This window comes from Trachypithecus francoisi, unplaced genomic scaffold (assembly GCF_009764315.1).
Source record: "Trachypithecus francoisi isolate TF-2019V2 unplaced genomic scaffold, Tfra_2.0 Lachesis_group14, whole genome shotgun sequence".
Taxonomy (NCBI): Eukaryota; Metazoa; Chordata; class Mammalia; order Primates; family Cercopithecidae; genus Trachypithecus; species Trachypithecus francoisi.
The window spans coordinates 25,393,013-25,411,667 of NW_022681459.1; the positions used below are offsets into that span (position 1 = coordinate 25,393,013).

Sequence of the window (18,655 nt, forward strand, 5' to 3'; positions counted from 1 at the left end):
CACCAATTAAGGGTCCTCTCTCCTTGTATATAGCTCCATGAACATGCAATGTGGCAAAGACACATTTGGAATCAGTGTAAATATTGACCTTTTTGTCTCTCACCAGCAAAAGAGCCCTTGTTAGGGCTATTAGCTCTGCCTTCTGGGCTGATGTTCCGGTGGGCAGAGGCTGAGCCTCTACCACTGAGTCCAATGTTACCACCGCATAACCTGCCCAACAGACCCCTTCCATTATGAAACTGCTCCCATCTGCAAAGTAACAACTGGGTCCCTGAGGGGTTGGTTTGTAAGATCTCCCCAGCTCGAGAATACTTCATCTACCATTTTCACACAGTCATGGAGGGGGGTTCCCGGTTCAATCGGGAGCAAGGTGGCCAGGTTAAGGGTGTTTACTGTTTCTAAAGTTATGCGGGGATTTTCGCATGGGAGTCCCTGGTACTGAGTCATTCCCAGATTTGAAAACCAGTGATGCCCTCTCTGGTTCCTTAGAGTTATAACTGAATGCATTAACTGGATCGTCAGTTGCTGCCCTAGAGTCAGTTTGTTAGCTTCTTGTACCAGTAGGGCGGTGGCAGCTAGTGCCTTAAAGCAAGGAGGCTACCTTAGTGCCACTGAGTAGTTACTTGGATAAGTATGCCACCAGGCGATGCCACAGTCCTGTGTATTGAGTCAGGATTCCTATAGCCATTCCCTTTTGTTCGTGGAAATATAGAGGGAAAGGCTCAGTTATGTCAGGCAGTCCTAAGGCTGGGGCCTGTGTTAAGGCTTCTTTGATTTGTTTAAATGCTTCCTCCTGGTCAGCCAGAGGAGGGGTTCCTTTTCTCTCTCCTTGAATCTGGCCATGTTCATCGTAATAGAGGGGTCCCTGAGTTTCCCAGGGAGGCATCTGCAAAGCCTGGGCATGGCCAGGCCAGAGGTGGCTGGCTTGATCATCCTGACTTTCCTTCTTGACCTCCTGTGGTGGTGGTTTTTATTTTTCATTTTGAGCTGAGGCCGGGGTTCATTACCATTTGAATTTGACTCCTCAGGGGCCAGCCTTGGTAAAGTGGGGTAGATTGGAGTGTAGGGAGGAGGAATTCCTATCTCCTCTGGTGATTCCTGCAGAACTGGTTTTTCCTGTGGCTTTCCCTTTGTTTCTGTAGCTGATAGAGAAGCTGATTTTTCTTTCACTTTAAGTTCGGCTCAAGCCACAACTGTGAGGCAGGGCTGCAACCATGCAGGTCAGTTTTGGACTGTATATAAGGAATTGGTCTGGATGCCCTGGCTGTCCGCCCACCCTAGTCACCACCTTAAATACACGGCCAATTGTTTCCCAATCTATAGTTCCTTCTGCCAGCCATCTGACACCAAAAGAGGGCCATTCTATTTCACAGAGAGTTCTCAACCTCTGGGGGGGTCAACTTGATCCCATAACCCTCTGCATAACCTTTCTTGAAGTTCTTTAACATACATTGTAATGGGGTGGCTTTCCACAGCTTCCCTCCAATTTCCTCCCAGTTATGACGGAACTTATTCACTCTTTTACTTTCGCTTCAGACCAATTAGACCGTCTCCCTCATGGGAGTTTTCAGATGCCACTTAGCTTTAATGGAGGGTTCATATGAGTCCCGAACCTGGACCAACACAATTGCTAAATTGTGGGATGTCTCCCTAAACCATATGCAGTAGCCCTGGAGGAAGTTCACCACTAGTCCTGGTTGGTCCCACACTTCGCTAGGGGCGTACGGTCTATGCTAATAGACCTGTGGCCCTACACACTTCACTCCCCACATTGGCTCCTTTTAGAATTTAGAACTGCCTCTTTCACCTGCATTCACACACTTCCCCGCTTCCAGTTCCTTTTCTCTGGGTGGGATGTAGGTTTCATCTGACTTTGTGAGCCACTCTCGCATCCTGGGTTGGACTACTCAGTACACCCTGGGTGCAGGTTACATCCGACTTTGTGAGCCACTCTCACGTCCTGGGTCAGACTACTTGGTGCACCCCTGGAAGTTGATCAGGCTCCCCTTCTGTCTTTGTGGGATGGGTCCTGCCTTGGGCCCCAAACCTTACCACAGTCCTGTAGCACACTATCCCTGGAATCGTCCTGTAATCCCTTAGGTTCTGTTGCGCTGTCAGGGAGGGGCACTGGATCACAGGAGAGCTGATCCCTTCTCTGGGTTTAAGTTCCCCGATGGCATGCCTGAGGTCACGGTTCTCCCCCAGCTCGGGGCCCCAGACCCACAGGCAAAGGAGACAGCAAACCTTTCATCTCCACTCCTGGCTGGCTCACCAAAATGTTGCAGGAATCAGGAGACTGGAGAGACCACTGAGTGGAACAGGAGGATTTTAGTGAGTGCACTCGAGCCCAGAAGATTAACAACCAAAGGCTGAACCCTGAACAAAGGCAGGGCTTGACTTTTATACACACTTCTGAAAGGGGGTTGGCTAGTTTGAAACAAGCTTACAGTGGAGCGAAACGCAGTGGCATGAAAGCAGGTAACAAAGACAGCTTATCAAACAGTGACAGGCCTGTAACTCAGGCTTGTTTAAGCATGTCATGTGACTCCTGCTCTGTGGCCCAAGTGACTGTAATCTAGGCTTGCTCAAGCTTATCTTGTGTCCTTCACTGTGCCACCCAGATGGAAAGCAGGAACTTACAGAAACCAGCCACAGAAAACAGGAATTTGCAAACTTACAAAAATTCCCAGGGTACCATAGCACATGGGGTTGGGGGAGGGGTGGGGCAGGTCGCGAGCTGCCTAAAGAAGAAAAATTTGTTTTTCCTCTTTTTAACTTTTGCTTCAATACCACATTTTGTTTATAATTCAGCAGCTGATGGGCATTTGGGTTGCATCCACTTTTTGACTATTCTGAATTGTGCTACTGTGACTATTCATGCACAAATTTTTATGTGGAGGTATGTTTTTATTTCTCTTGGGTATATACCTAAGAATAGAATGATTGGATCATATAATAACTCTGTGTTTAACATTTTGAGAAATTGCCAAAATTTTTCTTTTTTTTTTATGTTACCACCCATAATGGATGAACATTCCAATTTCTTTGCATCCTTGCCAACACATGTTATTATCTGTCTTTTTCATTATAACTATCATCGTGGTTTTGAAGTGGTATCTCATTGTGGTTTTGATTTGCATTTCCCTAGTGGCTAAAGATGTTGAACATCTTTTCATGTTTTTATTGACAAGTTGTTTCTCTTCTTTGGGTAAATGTCTTTTTAGATCCATTATCCTTTTTTAAACTCAGCTATTTATATTTTTATTGTTGAGTTCTTAAAAATTCTTCATGCAGTCTGGATATAAGCCCATTATCAGATACGTGATTTGCAAATATTTTCTCCCATTCTGTGGATTGTCTTCTTTTCATTTTCCTGATTGTATATTTGCAGCACAAAAATGTTTAATTATACTAATGTCCAAATTATCTATTTTTCTCTCTTGTCAGTTTTTTTTGTTTGTTTATTTTTATTGTCATCTGTAACAGCAGTTCACAACATTTGCTTTCATGTTTCCTCTTAAGAGTTTCATAGATTTAGCTCTTCTATTTAGGTTTATGACCTATCTCAAGTTAATGCGATGTCCTTAGTGAATTTTCTTGGCAGTACTGATTGAAATGAACTAGTTTACTTTCTTCAGACTTTCAATTTGATTCTGTTGATCTATATGTTTATCTTTATGTCAATACCATACTGTCTTGTTTATTGTAGCTTTGAAATAAGTTTTGAAATCAGTGTGAGATCTTCAATTTAGTTCTTTTTCAAGATTCTTTTGGCTACTCTGATTCCTTTGAATTCCCATATAAATTCTAGAATCACCATGTCAGTTTCTACAAAATAGCCATTTGGAATTTTGGTAGGTATTGCATTGAATGTATAGATCAATTTGATGAGTGTTGCCATTTTAACGATACCAATTCTTCCAATCCACGAACATGGAATGTCTTTCCCTTTATTTTGGTCTTTTTAAATTTCTTTCAACAAAGTTTTGTAGTGTACAAAGTGTTACATTACCACGTCATAGTTGTTCGTTGTACAAGTCTTATAATTTTTCATTAAATTTATTCCCAAGTATCTTATTCTTTTTGGATGTTATAAATAAAATTGTTTTCTTAATTTCTTTTCAGATTCTTCATTGCTAGCATATAACAATGCAATTAATTTGTGTATATTGATCTTGTATAATGCAACCTTTCTAAATTAATTTATTCTAATTATTAATAGTAAATTACTTAAATTTTCTACATACCAAATCATGTCATATGTAAATATAAGAACTTTTCCTTTTGTTTTTGCAATCTTAATTTTTAAGATTTATCATGTTTACCCAATTTCCCAGGCTAGAACCTCCAGAATATTGTTAAATAGAAGTAGTGAGAGTGGAAATACTTATGCTGTACTTGATCTTTGGGGAAAAGCATTTGGTCTTTCGCCATTAAGTATGATATGAGCTGAGATTTTGTATTGTTTGTTTTGTTTTTGTAGATACCCTTCATCAAGTTGAAGAAGTTTTCCTCTATTCCTGGTTTATTGAGTCGTGTTTTTTTTGTTTGTTTGTTTGTTTTTTTATCATGAATGGATTTTGGATTTTGTTGCATGCTTTTTCTGCTCTATTGAAATGACCACATGTTTTTTTGTTCTTCTTTCTATTGATATGAGGCATTACACTGATCGATTTTTTTGAATGTTAAACCAGCATTGTACTTCTGAGATATATCCCACTTTGTCATAGTGAGTGTGTAATCCTTTTTATATGCATCAATATTTAATTTGCTTGTATTTTATTGATGACTTTTGTGTTTTGTATTCATAATAGATATAGGTCTGGTTTTCTTGTGATATCTTTTGTTTTTGTGTATATATAAAACTGACCTCATAAAATGAGCTAGGAATTGTTTTCTATTTTTTCAAAGAATTTTTGAATAATAATAATAATAATTTGAATAAATAATGATTCTTTAAATAATTGGTAGAATGCACTAGTGAAGTTATCTGGGTCTGGGCTTTTCTTCTGGGAAGTTTTAAAATTACTCATTCATTAGAGGTTTCTTTTTTAAGATTTTCTGTTTCCTTTCAAGTCAGTTGTAGTAGTTTATGTATTTTTAGAAATTTGTCCATTTCATTTATGTCCATGGCATACAATCTTTCATACTATTCCCTTATAATATTTTTTATTTCTGTAAGATTAGTAATAATATTCCCTCTTTAATTCTTGATTTTAATAATTTGAATCTTTTCTCTTTTTTTCTTAGTCAATCTAGCTGAAATTTGGTCAACTGTGTTGGTTTGGCCAAGGAATCAACTTTTGGTTATTAAGTTTTGGTATAACTTTTCTAATCTTTATTGTATCAATTAATGCTCTATTTTTTATGTATTACTTTCTTATGCTTACTTTAGATTTCATTTTCTCTCATTTTTCCAGTGTTTTAAGGTCGAAGTTTGGGAAATTGATTTGAGATCTTTCTTCTTTTATAAGTAGATATTTATGGCTCTACATTTTCCTCCAAACATTGCTTTAAGTGCGTCCAATTCACTTTAGTTTGGTGTGTTTTTGTTTTAATTTATCTCAAAGGATTTTTGAATTTCCTATATGACTTCTTTGAATCATTGGTTATTTATGAATGTATTATTTAATTTCCAAATATTTATACATTTTAAAAATTTTCATCTATTATTAATTTATGATTCGATTCCAATGTCATTGGAGAATACACTTTGCATTATTCAAACCTTTTAACTTTACTGAGGCTTGTTTTATGGCCTAGCATACGGCCTGTCCTGAAAAAAGCTCCATGTGCACTTGTGAAGAAGATGTATATTCTACTGTTAGTAGGTGGATGGTCTATAGATGTTTGTTAGTTCTAGTTTGTTTATAGTGTTGTTTGTTTATCATTATATATCCTTTATAATCTTCTTCCCATTCTATACATTGTGGAAAGTGAGGTTTTGAAGTCCCTAACTATTATTGTTGAATTGTCTGTTTCTGTTTCTTCCTTCAATTCCATAAGTTTTTGCTTTACATACTTTGAGACACTGTTGTTAGGTATTTATATGATTATAATTATTACATTTTTCTCATAGATTGGCCCTTTTATCATTATTATGTGTCTTCCATATCTCCACTAACATTTTCTGGTCTTAAAGTTGATTTTGTTTGATTTTAGCATAACCACTCTGGCTCCCTATAGTTACTAGTGGCATGACATATCTTTTTTCATTCTTTTACTTTCAACCTATCATCTGTGGACAATATATAGCTGAATCTTGTTTTTTTTTTTTTATCCAATTTAACAACTTATGCCTTTTGATTTGACTATTTAAGCCATTCACATTGCATAATTATTACTATGATTGGATATATGTCTGCAATTTTACTCTTTGCTTTCTGTATGTCTCATATCACATTTTGTTCTCTGTTCTACCTTTATTACTTTCTTTTGTATTAAATTAATGTTTGTAGTATAATATTTTAATTTTTAGTGATTTTCACTATATTTTTTAGCTGTTTTCTTAGTGGTTGCCCCAGGGCTGTGTAGACTGACTAAGAAAAAAGAGAGATGACTCAAATTATTAAAATCAAGAATGAAAGAGGAAATATCATTACTAATTTTACAGAAATAAAAGTATCATAAGGCAATAGTATGAACAATGTATATTTTAACTTATCAGAATGATGTGTACTACCTTAATGTGAGTAAAATATAGACACTTTACTCTGACGTAGCTCTAGTCTCTCTTCTTCTTTTTTAATATTGTTATACATATTACCTATATATGTAACAAACCTTGTTATAATTATTACTTTATATAGTTTTATGTCTTTTAAAGAAGCTGAGAGAAGAAAGGAGAGAAATACATATTTATAGAATTTCTTACATTAATCTTCTTGTTTATCCTTTCTGAGTCTCTTCATTTTTTTCCCGTGCATTCAGGTTACCAACAGGTGTTAACTTCCTCTAACACAGCTCCACTCCCTTTCACCTCCTTTGGGCTATTTTTGATAAATATGTTAGATTTATATTTGTTATAAGCCCTAGATTATATTTTGAATGAAAGGTCTGTACCAAGCTTGTGCAACCTGCGGCCTGGGGACCACATGCAGCCCAGGATGACTTTGAATGTGGCCCAACACAAATTCATAAACTTTCTTAAAACATTGAGGGTTTTTTTTTTTCTCATGAGCTATTGTTAGTGTTAGTGTATTTTATGTGGTCCAAGACAATTCTTCTTCCAGTGTGGCCCAGGGAAGCCAAAAGGGTGGACAGCCTTGTGTCCAATCATTCTACACAATATAGAAAAATGATTAGTTACTGCAGCCCTGGGTTCCTGGCAGACTAAAGAGAAATACCCAATAGAAATAACTTCCTTCTAGCAAGATTTCACAATGGTAATTAAGAGACTTCATAACTTTGTGATCTGTTCAAAAGACTGCCCAAGGCTAAGCCTAAAGGAACTCTCCAAGTTATTAAAGAGAGTTTCACAACTCTGGAGCCTTTTGTGAACAGGACAGCAATGCACTGAAACTATCAGAACTGCTTTAATGTCTGATATTCCTATGGTTATAGAGAACCAACATGAATATTGCTGTTAGAATTACTAGAGAGCTCCTTTTTCTTATATAAACACTTCAACAAATACGAGTTTATGCATAAAGACATCTTTTTTCAGAAGCTGAATAATGAGCAAATGCTTTTTTACAATGTTTTATATTTTTGAATTTTAAAATTTATTCAGCATCCTGAGTCAGACAAGTCTAAGAATGAAATCAAATGCAAATCTGGCAACAGAGATGTTTTGTGACTCATGAGTAAGCCATTCAGGTACAGACAATACCTGTCAGGCAGGTTAGGTGTGTTGCTAGATCACTTTCTCCAAGCTCAAACACAGATGTGATGTCTAGACACCCACATAAGGTATTTCATGCTAAAATCAAGAAATACTGGGAGTTCCACTGAGACCTTAACTTTCAAGAAAAAAGAAATCAGTGTGCTCAAAGAAGAGTAGCTATAATCAGTCTTTGGACACAGAAATGTTGCACTCTTTTTGGGGGGTCCTTTCTTGAAGCAGACGTTTCTTTCCATTTCTTTTTTTCTTTGTCAGAAAATCATTTCACAAAGCGCTTTGAGATTTAACTAAATTTTCTTATTTTGTTTAAAAAGTTGAGCTGGGGCCGGGCATGGTGGCTCACTCCTGTAATCCCAGCACTTTGGGAGGCCAAGGTGGGTGGATCAAATGAGGTCAGGAGTTTCAAACCAGCCTGGCCAACATGGTGAATCCCCATCTCTACTAAAAATACAAAACTTAGCTGGGCATTGTGGCATGTGCCTGTAATCCCAGCTACTCAGGAGGCTGAGGCAAGAGAATGGCTTGAACCTGGGAGGTGGAGGTTGCAGTGAGCCAAAGTCGTGCCACTGCACTCCAGCCTGGGCAATAGAGCGAGATTTCATCTCAAACAAACAAACAAACAAAAAAAAGTTAAGTTGGAATTTGAGCTTATTTATTATTCCTTGAAAATAGTATAGATACCCTCAATTGCTACCGTAGGGAGTGCAAGAGCTCACAGCAAGAGCTCAGTGAGTATAATTTGTCCTCCTGGCTTTTTTGTTTGTTTGTTTTGATTGCACATTCACTCTATCAATAATATGAATGTTTCAAATTTTGTCTTTGAAATGTGGACTAGCAAAATTACTAAGCTATTGAGTACTTAAAGTTACTTATAAAATACTGCTTAAATATATCAACAATTGTTGGTCTGTAAAGCACTCTAGAAGTTGTTTACAATTTTTACTGACAACTACATGAAATATAAACATAAAACATTTGGATCTTTGATGAGCTTCAATTAGAGATGATTTTTTCCAGAATATGTCATTTTTCCAATGATAAATGCTTTAGATTGTGTTAATATTTCTGTTCCACAATTGTAGTATTTCCTTTTGCCCATAGGCTTTTTATTCATTCATTTCTTCAAAAAATAAATATTATATTGTTTCATCCCAATGCTTATATGGAGGCTCAGGAGGTTCTGCATCCCGACCCCTCTGCTTTCTGTCTTACCTGCCAGGTCAGGATGAGAAATGCCATTGGGTTTATTGAGGCAGGGATGGTGAGTCTAGCTTTCCGTTTCCTGTACCTGGCTGACATGATTTTCTTCACCACCACTTGCTCTGGCTGATACTTGTATCCATATAGAAAAATATATAGATATAACAAAAGCTTTGAACAAATGAAATCAAATTCTAATTCTACTAGAAGGCACCTGATGTCATTCTCTTAATGACTTTTTAGAGTATTACTGCACTGATACCCTCCACCAGGGGGTAGGGGAGGAAGCCTATATTCTACTCTGTCTGCATATCTAGTACTTTGCTAGTGGCCGATTTGGTGCTCTGTAAACAGGTCCTTTCTTCCTGATACTTTCATTTTCTTAAGCCCATTAACAAATTGAGATAGACACATATGGGTGGATTCCCAAGTCAGATGCTTGGTTCTGAAACTATCTCTAAAATCTACTGTAGATTGATTTTCAGACCATTTTCCAGTGATGGAAACAGGCTCTCCCTGTGAGTTTATACAGGCTTGTTTCCCCTAATGTTTCACCCAAAATGAGGTTAACCCTGGAAATTCCAGTGCCCCTTAGCTACAGGCGCCCTCCACTGAGAATGGCTTACTCACTAGTATTATGCTTGTTGCCTGTTCACATGCCAGGAAAAATACTGATTTCTGCTCCTGAAGTCATAAAAGATTATTCAGTCGTAAGCCCTATGTTTGGGACTATCTTCAGCTATAAGCAGCTGTACACATTCAGCTTGTTCTTCCTGACTGAGGAGGTCCAGAAGCAGACTGTCTGTGGGTGGGAGGGTAACTCACAATGTCATCAGGGACCCAGTTCCTTTTCATTTCTACTCAGTCATCCTTGGCACAGGCATGTTGCTCTGTGTTACAAGAGGGCTGTTTGGTCCACCAGCAACAGGAAGAAGGGAAAGGGGCAATGGGCGAAGATGACATATCCATTAGCAAACTCTTCTAAAGAGATTTCCCAGAGGCAGAACGAACTTCTCACCCAAAGTTTGGTTCAGATGTTGAGATTGATGATACCACACATGCACCCACTAAGAAAGTATGGTAAGGTTTATTACTCACATAATGATCCAAAAATAGCTTTAGAGACCAGAGAAGAGAGACTGGCTTGGCATTTATTGTGGGTAGAGATGAGACTGGGGTGAAGGCTCTTGCACATGGGTGGAGGCTTGTGGGGTTTAAATTGCCCACCAATTCCAAAGGAGGGAGCACTTGGGCTTTCTTATCAGCTTCCTGGATGTGGAACAAAAGGAGAAGAGGGAGTAATGGGATTTGAATGCAGCCAGACATCAGAAATGTAGTCAGACTCTTTATTGCACTGTCTCGATACCCTTCTCCTGGCATCTTACAGCAGGCTGAGAAATGCGGTGTTTTAGTGGCCACAATGGAGGGCTGTTAGCACAGAAGGAGTGCAGGATGGAGGTGAGCGGAGGGAAGGCAGCAGGCTTTGCCAGCCCAGCCATCTCATCTTTCCTGCTGACCTCCATTCAGAGATGAAAAGTGACCTTGGCTGCCCACCAGGATCAATGGTGTTGAGGCACTTGGCTCACTTTTGTTACATAACCAAATCCAGTGAACTACAGTAATATGGCCTTTTCCAAAGCATGGAGGAGCAAGAGGAGAACCACGAGAAAGAAGAAAAGAGCTACCCTTTGGGACAGAGCAGAGCCCAGTGAGTGTGTTCAGCTATAAATATGGGCATCCTAAAGATCCATCGCAATGGTATGTCCTTCTGATAATTGCAAAGAAAAAGGGAACACACAAGTTAAAAACAACAACAATAACAATAACAACAGAAAGCAAAACAGTCTAATTCTGTCCTCTAGACTGGAGACTGTAATTTCCACCGACCCCCGTGGGACACTATTAAGTTTATTCTAGGGTGAGTGGGTGCCCAAGGGAGGCAGTGAGTGTGGCTGACATCACCTGGTGGCAGGGTGCTCAGGGACGGCCACAGGTTCTACAGGGCCCTGCAGGGCCTGAGTCTCTAGTCAGTTGGGAAGCTCCACCTTCTGCCCCAGCCCAAGGGGGTTGAGGCAGTCATGGATGTAGCAATTTTCATAATTCTCAGGGATCAATGATGAGCATTGAGCAGGCTTGATTCTCACACACATACGCAGTGGCCTGGTCTTCCAGCCATCAGAGGGTACTCAGGAAAGGCAGTCAGTGGGATAGGAAGCTTGAGGGGCCCCCATCAGCCAGAATCAGCACCTTGTTAGGAATGTAGACAGGGTGGACACACTGCACCAGAACTTTGGTGTCCTTGGCCTGGCGGTCTCCACAGATCGCGATCTGCCTGAGGGTCTGCTGCTGGACTGAGAGGACACGGACCATCTCCAGCAATGCCACTGGGACATGGTGCATGTGCTGGGAGAAGGCGGTCAATAGGCACACGCACTTGTCCATCCAGTCCTTGTGACCCATGAAGCTGTGCAACCAAGGCAGGTTGTGGGCTGATCCGGAATTGGCACTGGGCTCTGAAGACTGTAATGTTTTAAACTCTAGGAGGAATGTCCTCTGAAAGATTGTTCAGAAGAGGAAGTCTTTTTCCCCACTGGAAGGAAAAGAGGGGAGAAGAGTCAGAATGATTAGATAAACGTGCTTTCTAATATGTTATTGTTCAGAGTACGGTGTAGAAAAACAAAAGTATAGTAAAAAATGATTCTCCCTTTCAGTTCTCTCTTTTACCTTTCTCTCTCTCACAGTTTTGTACTCAGATGTTGCTCCCTGGTTGAAAATAATTCCACAGTTGAAAAGCAAGTCACTTGGGAAGATCTGGAAGTTAAAGCCCTATCAATACTTTTCAAATATGACAGTAAATATCTGGGCAATGATGAAGGGCGACTTGCAGGAACACCATTTTCCATTGAGAAGGTGGTTATTGGCTTGCTATTAGAGGAGGAAGAAAGATCTATGTTTATGGAGCTGATGGAGAAGCATTCAGAACTAGCTGTTTTTGTGTTTAATATTTCAGTGAGGTAGGTATCCCTGAAGGCATGTTGACACTTACCTCTAAGGATTCAATCAGAAATCTCTGATTTGACATTTATTTTACAACTTGGATGGTTGTGACCACTGCTCAGTTCCCACAGGTTGCTGTTAGACCACCCCAAGTTCACAAAACCACGAAGTCAGAAAATATGTTCAATTCAATAGCCAGTTACGGCTCTGGGCTCAGGGACCCCATCTCCCCAAAAACTAGCAGTCTAGAGGACTCCGTTGGCAGAGAATCTGAGCACATGCGTCCTGAGAAACCTCTTCTGGGGTCCTGATTTATTTTTATTTTTCCCCTTTTTCCCCTTTATTCTCTTGATGAGCTTCAAAAAAAAAAAAAAAAAATCCATTGCAGCTGGAAAGGCAGAAAAGGCACTTAACTTCAACCACATTTTTGGCACCCTAGGAAAACTAATTAGAAAGAATACACAGAGAACAAGGTATGGCATAGATGCACAAGATCTTTGCAAGCCAGTGAGTAAACCAAAGACACGATAAATCGTGGGTCTGCCAACCTTATCTTAAAGTGAAAAATTGAGCTACAAACAAAATACAAGTGCCACCACTCCTAGTGTGAAGAATTTGGCTTGGGCCCATATCCCAACTTTAAGTAAAGGAGAAAACGTTTCTTTTATGTCTGCTTTGCCGTGACTGCCCTGCAGTGGAAACAGGACATTTTTGCCATGAATTTATCATTTGATGCAGATGTTTGGCTCAAGTTTCCTGATCCTGTCAGCAAAGTTGACCTTAAAACATTAGAACAAGAATTGTGGTTTATTTACGTTTTCTTACGAGGCGCAAATTTGCATATAGGAGCATTGTTTTTATTGCGGCTTCTTAGAGAGCCTCTAGTTTTGGAGTGCATGCCCTATTTTTTCTCCATGAATAGTTTGATAGTTGTACTTAAATTTATGGGTTCTTTCTACCTCTCTACCTTTATTTCTCCAAGTACAAGCACATTTTATTACAGTGATTGCTGCTTTCCTGTTTTTTTTAAATAGCCATCAAAAAATATAGACTCCCACCATAGCATTGCAGGTGGCTAACCCCATCTTGACCTCTAGACTTTTCTAAGTCTGCAAAGAATAAAAACAAGGAGGAATTTGCAAAGTTCATCAAGTCTAGACCTTCCTTAGAGGCCTAATGACTATATTTGAAGCCACTCTGGCCAGTTTTCCTGATTGGAAATTGTTAAAAAGTAGCTAGGAAGTTCTGAAAAAGCAAAAGTGGTTAAGATAACAAGTTAAGCATTAGCAAGGAAGTTTTTCTTGAGCTCAAGTATTAATACATGGTCTGGGCTTTAGGAGTAATTTTACACCAGTTGTCTGTTTTCCTTTTAGAGTTGGATGGAAAGTTGTTCTCAAAATGCATATGAGTTGTTGAATATCCATTATGTTACAGGGAAGCCATTCCTTCTTCCAAAGCAGTTTTAATTTTTATGGAGTCTAAGTTAAAACAGGAACATTTATTTTCTTATGGGTAAAGTTCCTGGAATGCTCTATTACATGGATTTAGTACATTTTTTGACCAAATAGCACTTGACCAAACATTATTTTCAAAACTGACTTCTCTAAAAAAAAAAAAAGATTTAAAAATACGATTCCTTTTGCTGATGAGCGTCATACTTTGGCATTTAGTCTGTAAAACCTTGGCATTTAGTCTGTCTTCCTGGAGCTCAGTTCTTGAAATGCATGTCTTGCATTCAGGGCTTTCATAGTCAACAGGTGGAACCAGCCACTGGTGTTCTGCTTATAATAAAAATTATACATTTGTATTAACATTGCTCTTGAAGTTAATAAACACACCCAAATCTGGTTAATTTGTTCAAGTTATTGACAGATTCTCTGTGATTTACTGGGATTAATGAGCATGCAAATACAAGGAAAAATGCCCAGGATAGAGAACATCATGGAACATATTGTACCTTATTGTAAAATAAAAATAGCCCTGGACAGCCCATGGAATGCGTTCTAACAGCATAATCAGTTCTTTACTGTGGTTTTCCTGCCAGGCGGGGAGCCCTGCGTCACAGAGGGTGGGTGCCAAGTGTCTGGTTTGCTCTTTGGTAAGATTTTTCTTTTTCTTCCTATAATTTTCAGGTTTGCAGTTTCTCCAAATGCAAAACATCCAAGCCACCTCCCTCTGCAGTGAAGTATTGATCTTGTTCTAGATTTCTCCGCAAAGGTTGGGATATTAGAGTTGAAAACACAAGTGGGTAGGGTGAGCCCACAGTCTCTGTGACGGGCCTGCTGGACACTCCCAGTCTGCTGGCGAATGGCAGAGGCCTGGGACAGCATGGTGGAATTTTCATCTTGTACAAATGAGCTTGGCGTCTTATTTCCAGGTCCTCTGCTACCAACAGCGAATTTGTTACAGTGTGAAGTTTTGAGGCAACTACCTAAATAAATCTGGGCAAAATATACTATCAAATCAATCAGGGATTTCCACCCTTCATGAATTATCTCACATTTTAGTCTAAATTATTTAAGAATGACTAACTCACGGCTGGGCGCAGAGGCTCATGCCTGTAATCCTAGCACTTCGGGAGGCCGAGGCAGGCAGATTGCCTGAGCTTAGGAGTTCAAGACCAGCCTGGGCAACAGTGAAACCCAGTCTTCACTAAAATACAAAAAAATTAGCTAGGCATTGTGGCGGGCACCTGTACTCCCAGCTACTCGGGAGACTGAGGCAGGAGAATTGCTTGAACTAGGGAGGTGGAAGTTGCAGTGAGCCGAGATTGTGCCACTGCCCTCCAGCCTGGGCGACAAAGTGAGACTCCATCTCCAAAAAAAAAATGACTTGCTCCCTTGCTCCCTTTTTGCCCTCTGTGCATATGGCCCTAGAGTCGGCGTTTGAAAAACTGCTTTCCACTGTCCAGAGAGGATTTACTCTTAATAGGCTGATGATCCTGGAGCCCACGGCCACCCTTCTGGGCTCTAGTCACCTCTAATCCACATCGTGTTAATTGGTCATTTTGTTTTGTGCAGGCAAGACTTGGATGTGCAGTTTTCATGCCATCTCTTGATTGTTTACCCAAACATAAAATGTAACCAGGGAACCAGCAATATGGTAGTTATGCGCTTCCCAAATCAACTTGAAGTTGATCCTAAATGCACGCTGTTTCCACTGCTGCTTCTCTGATGCAGGTTCTGCCCCAGTGATAGTGAGCTGGCATTACTGTGAACCAGGATTGCACATGGGGGCTCCGACCCCATGGTGCCTGCCACACACTAACACACATACTCTTTGAGACCCAACCAAAACAGCACTCAGGGGCAAAGAGTTTAAAGAGATGGGGCTTTATCCAACATTGGAACTATTTTAAATGCCCGAAGTAGCTCCATTTCAAGTTCTTCAGATGGCCTATGAAGATCTATAGGACGTCTTTCCCTAAGCCCTTGCCCTCGCACCTCCCCTGACACGCCCAGCATCTCTCTTCTGGAGGCCTTCCCCGCTAAAGCTTTCTGTGCAACTTCTTGGCTGACTCGACCATCCCCACCAGGCTCTATCTAACAGCAGCCTCATCAGGGACACCTTCCCCTCCTGCCATCACCCTCACCTGCTCTGTGTTCCCCCAGCCCACATCTTCATTACACAAACTATTTATTTGTATGCTCACTTATAAGCTTAAGGGAAAGAGACAGTAAGCTTGTCAGGGTAGGAAGTGTGTTTTGTTTATTGCAGTCTCCATATCCTACGGAAGGGTGCCGGGCCCACTGTAGATGCTAAATTAAAACCTGGTAAATGTTGAACAAATAAAGTGATTAAATCAAATGGTGTAGTATGCAAGGAAGAAACAAAGATAGGGATTCAAGTCCCTGCCTCTCTACCTGGCTGTGTGACTTCAGTCCAGTTATTGAACTTCTCTTGCTTTTAATCTTCTTACCATTATAATTATTGAGATTTGGGCCACGTTTTTAGAAAGTTAAGATTTTGGGTGGCTTTTCGAGCTTTAACACTTTAAAATTTTTTATCTTCTTTTCTGAATTTTTTTTTTTTTTCCTGCTGGGCTGTAATGTTCTTAAGGCCAGGATTATAAAAGATGCATCGTTTTATTTCCTGAAATTCACAGGATAACACTTACACGAAGGTGCTCAATAATCACTTGTTGGAAATAACCTTTTTTTTCCCCCAGAAAGGCTGTTTCAAAATGTGTCTTTTATAGTATTTGATCTGCTAGATCAAGGGTTGGCAAACATTTTCTGAAAGAAGTCCAGCTAGTAAATATTTTGAGCTTTGCGGCCATACTTCTTCTTTTTTTTTTTTTTGAGACGGAATCTCACTCTGTTGCCCAGACTGGAGTGCGGTGGCGTGATCTTATGATCTCAGCTCACTGCAACCTCCACCTCCCAGGTTCAAGCGATTCTACTGCCTCAGCCTCCCAAGTAGCTGGGATTACCTGCCACCATGCCCTGCTAATTTTTGTATTTTTAGTAGAGACGGAGTTTTGTCATGTTGGCCTGGCTGGTCTCGAGCTCCTGACCTCAGGTGATCTGCCCGCCTCAGCCTTCCAAAGTGCTGGGATTACAGGCATGAGCCACCACACCTGGCCTATATTTCTTTATCACAACTCTGCAACTCTGCCATTTTAGCCTGAAAACAGCCATAAACAATTTGTGAACGAATGGGCATGGCTGTCTTGAAATGAAACTTTATTTGCAAAAAACAAATGGCAGGCTGCGTTTGACCAGTGAGCTATAGTTTGCTCGCCTGGCACTAGACAGTTATTGTCATAAAATAACCGTTTTCTAAAAATGAACTCTTTGGTTCCACTATGTTTCCGAGTAAGTTACATGAGATCATTTAAGTTTCACTTCTATTGTTGGGAATTTATTATTTGAATAAAGATTTTCTAAGTGACCCTCAAGCTTGGGTCTTTATTTCATTTTTAGATTATGTAAGGCTTGACCCACTTAAGAAATGTAACCGTGTTTTTTTTTTTCTCCTATTAAAAAAGTTGGGTTTTTTTGTCTTTGTGACTATCTTGTTTACACAAACTGAACCTGAGACAAAGCCTCTAGTGACTGCTTTTTGTGGTTAAACTGGTTTCTTACCCACCCAAGTCTAGAAGAGGGAAAGAAAGAATTGTACCAGTTTGATGTGTTTTGTGTAACATAAGCCAGATTGTATCTCCTTCTCACTCCCCAGGTCTGTATACAACTTAGGACCAAGAGGTGGACTTCGGTTTCTTAGTTCAAGCTAAAAAAAATACCAGGGAAGCAGGAACCATGGGACATCCCAGGCTTGGTGCAGAAACTTGACCTGAACTGGACCTTAAGATCAGAATATAGACCTATTGTCTTTCCTCACCTCACTATTACCAAACTAACTTCCGCATCTCCTGGGAGTGCTTTCTATTTCATCCAGGCAGTGCCCTTATCTGATCTGGAGTGGGTTTATCTCTGGGAGAGCTATTGACGTGCCTGACAGGAGAGGACACTGAGAGTACCTCCAGTCTCCAACTGCCCCCTCCGACAGAACTGAGCAAGTGCTAACCATGCCACAAACATCATTATCTCTGGTTCCATCTTAGTCCCTGCACACCCTAGGATTCAACAACTCAAGTAAGTAGGGGAGGGGAACATCTTTTCTCCCCTGGGAAACCTTGTCTCCTCCCAAGCCCTGGGAGGAGAGGACTGCTGCTAATGAGACAGTGATGGTTAGTCTTGTAATTTTTACGGTATTATCTGCAGAACGAATGACTACCAGCAGGTACTCTGAATCTCTTTTCTTTCTAATAAGATGTAATCAACGAAACAGACTGTGGTCTGGGAGCTGACCAAAGAGTCAGCTAAAGGAATTGGACACATCCTGAGTTAGTTAACACATCGGTGTTGTTGGTCTAAGATGCTCTTTAGGGGCTGGTGACTCATTCATGATGTGCAGGAAACAGCACAGACACCTCCATGACCATGGAAGGTTTCTACAGGCGCCGTCATCACAGGGTCTACAAACAGAAGGAAGTCAGAGAGAGAGACTCAGGGGCTGGAGACCTGGATTCTGCATCGGAGTTTACCTCATCCTGGTTCTATTCCCAAAGTCCTCTCTGTGTGGCCATATCCCTGATTCTCAACCTGGCTTCATTCCAGTCATCTCGGGATCTTACAAACAACATTGATGTCCAGGCCCTACCACAGACGAATGAAATCAGAATCTCTTGGACATTTAAACAATGAGTGATTCTTTCTTGGTGATTCTAATGTGTAGTCAGGGTTGGGGCCACTGCTTTACTTCATGACATCATGATACTAAAAATAGTACTGGAAAGAAAGAAGGAAGGCTACCATCTGCCTTCCAATTTCTTCAGGTGGGAACCTCTTCATAAGACTGTATGTGAAACCAGGATATGAGATCCTTATAAGTAATTCCATTTATAAGAAAGAGAGAGAGAGAGAGAGAGAGAGACAGGGAGGGAGGGAGGAAGGGAGGGAGGAAGGAAGGAAAGGAAGGGAGGAAGGAAGGAAGGAAGGAAGGAAGGAAGGAAGGAAGGAAGGAAGGAAGGAAGGAAAGGAAGGGAAGGGATAGGAAGGGAAGGGAAGGAAAAGAGAGAGAAAGGAAAGAATGAAAAGAAAGAAAGAAAAA

General features: G+C 40.3%; 1 protein-coding gene across 3 annotated transcripts in view; it reads left to right on the forward strand.

Annotated features, from left to right (window-relative positions):
- Positions 1-2,678: 2,678 nt before the first annotated feature.
- KCNJ15 (potassium inwardly rectifying channel subfamily J member 15) overlaps positions 2,679-18,655 on the forward strand; it is an 83,072-nt gene continuing 67,095 nt past the window's right edge. For 2 of the 3 annotated variants that reach the window (XM_033232480.1, XM_033232481.1), the window contains exon 1: positions 16,536-17,637. The gene's annotated coding sequence lies outside the window, so the exon portion shown is untranslated. Of the gene's footprint in view, positions 2,900-16,535; positions 17,638-18,655 lie in introns of those variants that run through there. The other variant, XM_033232478.1, reaches the window with a different exon arrangement.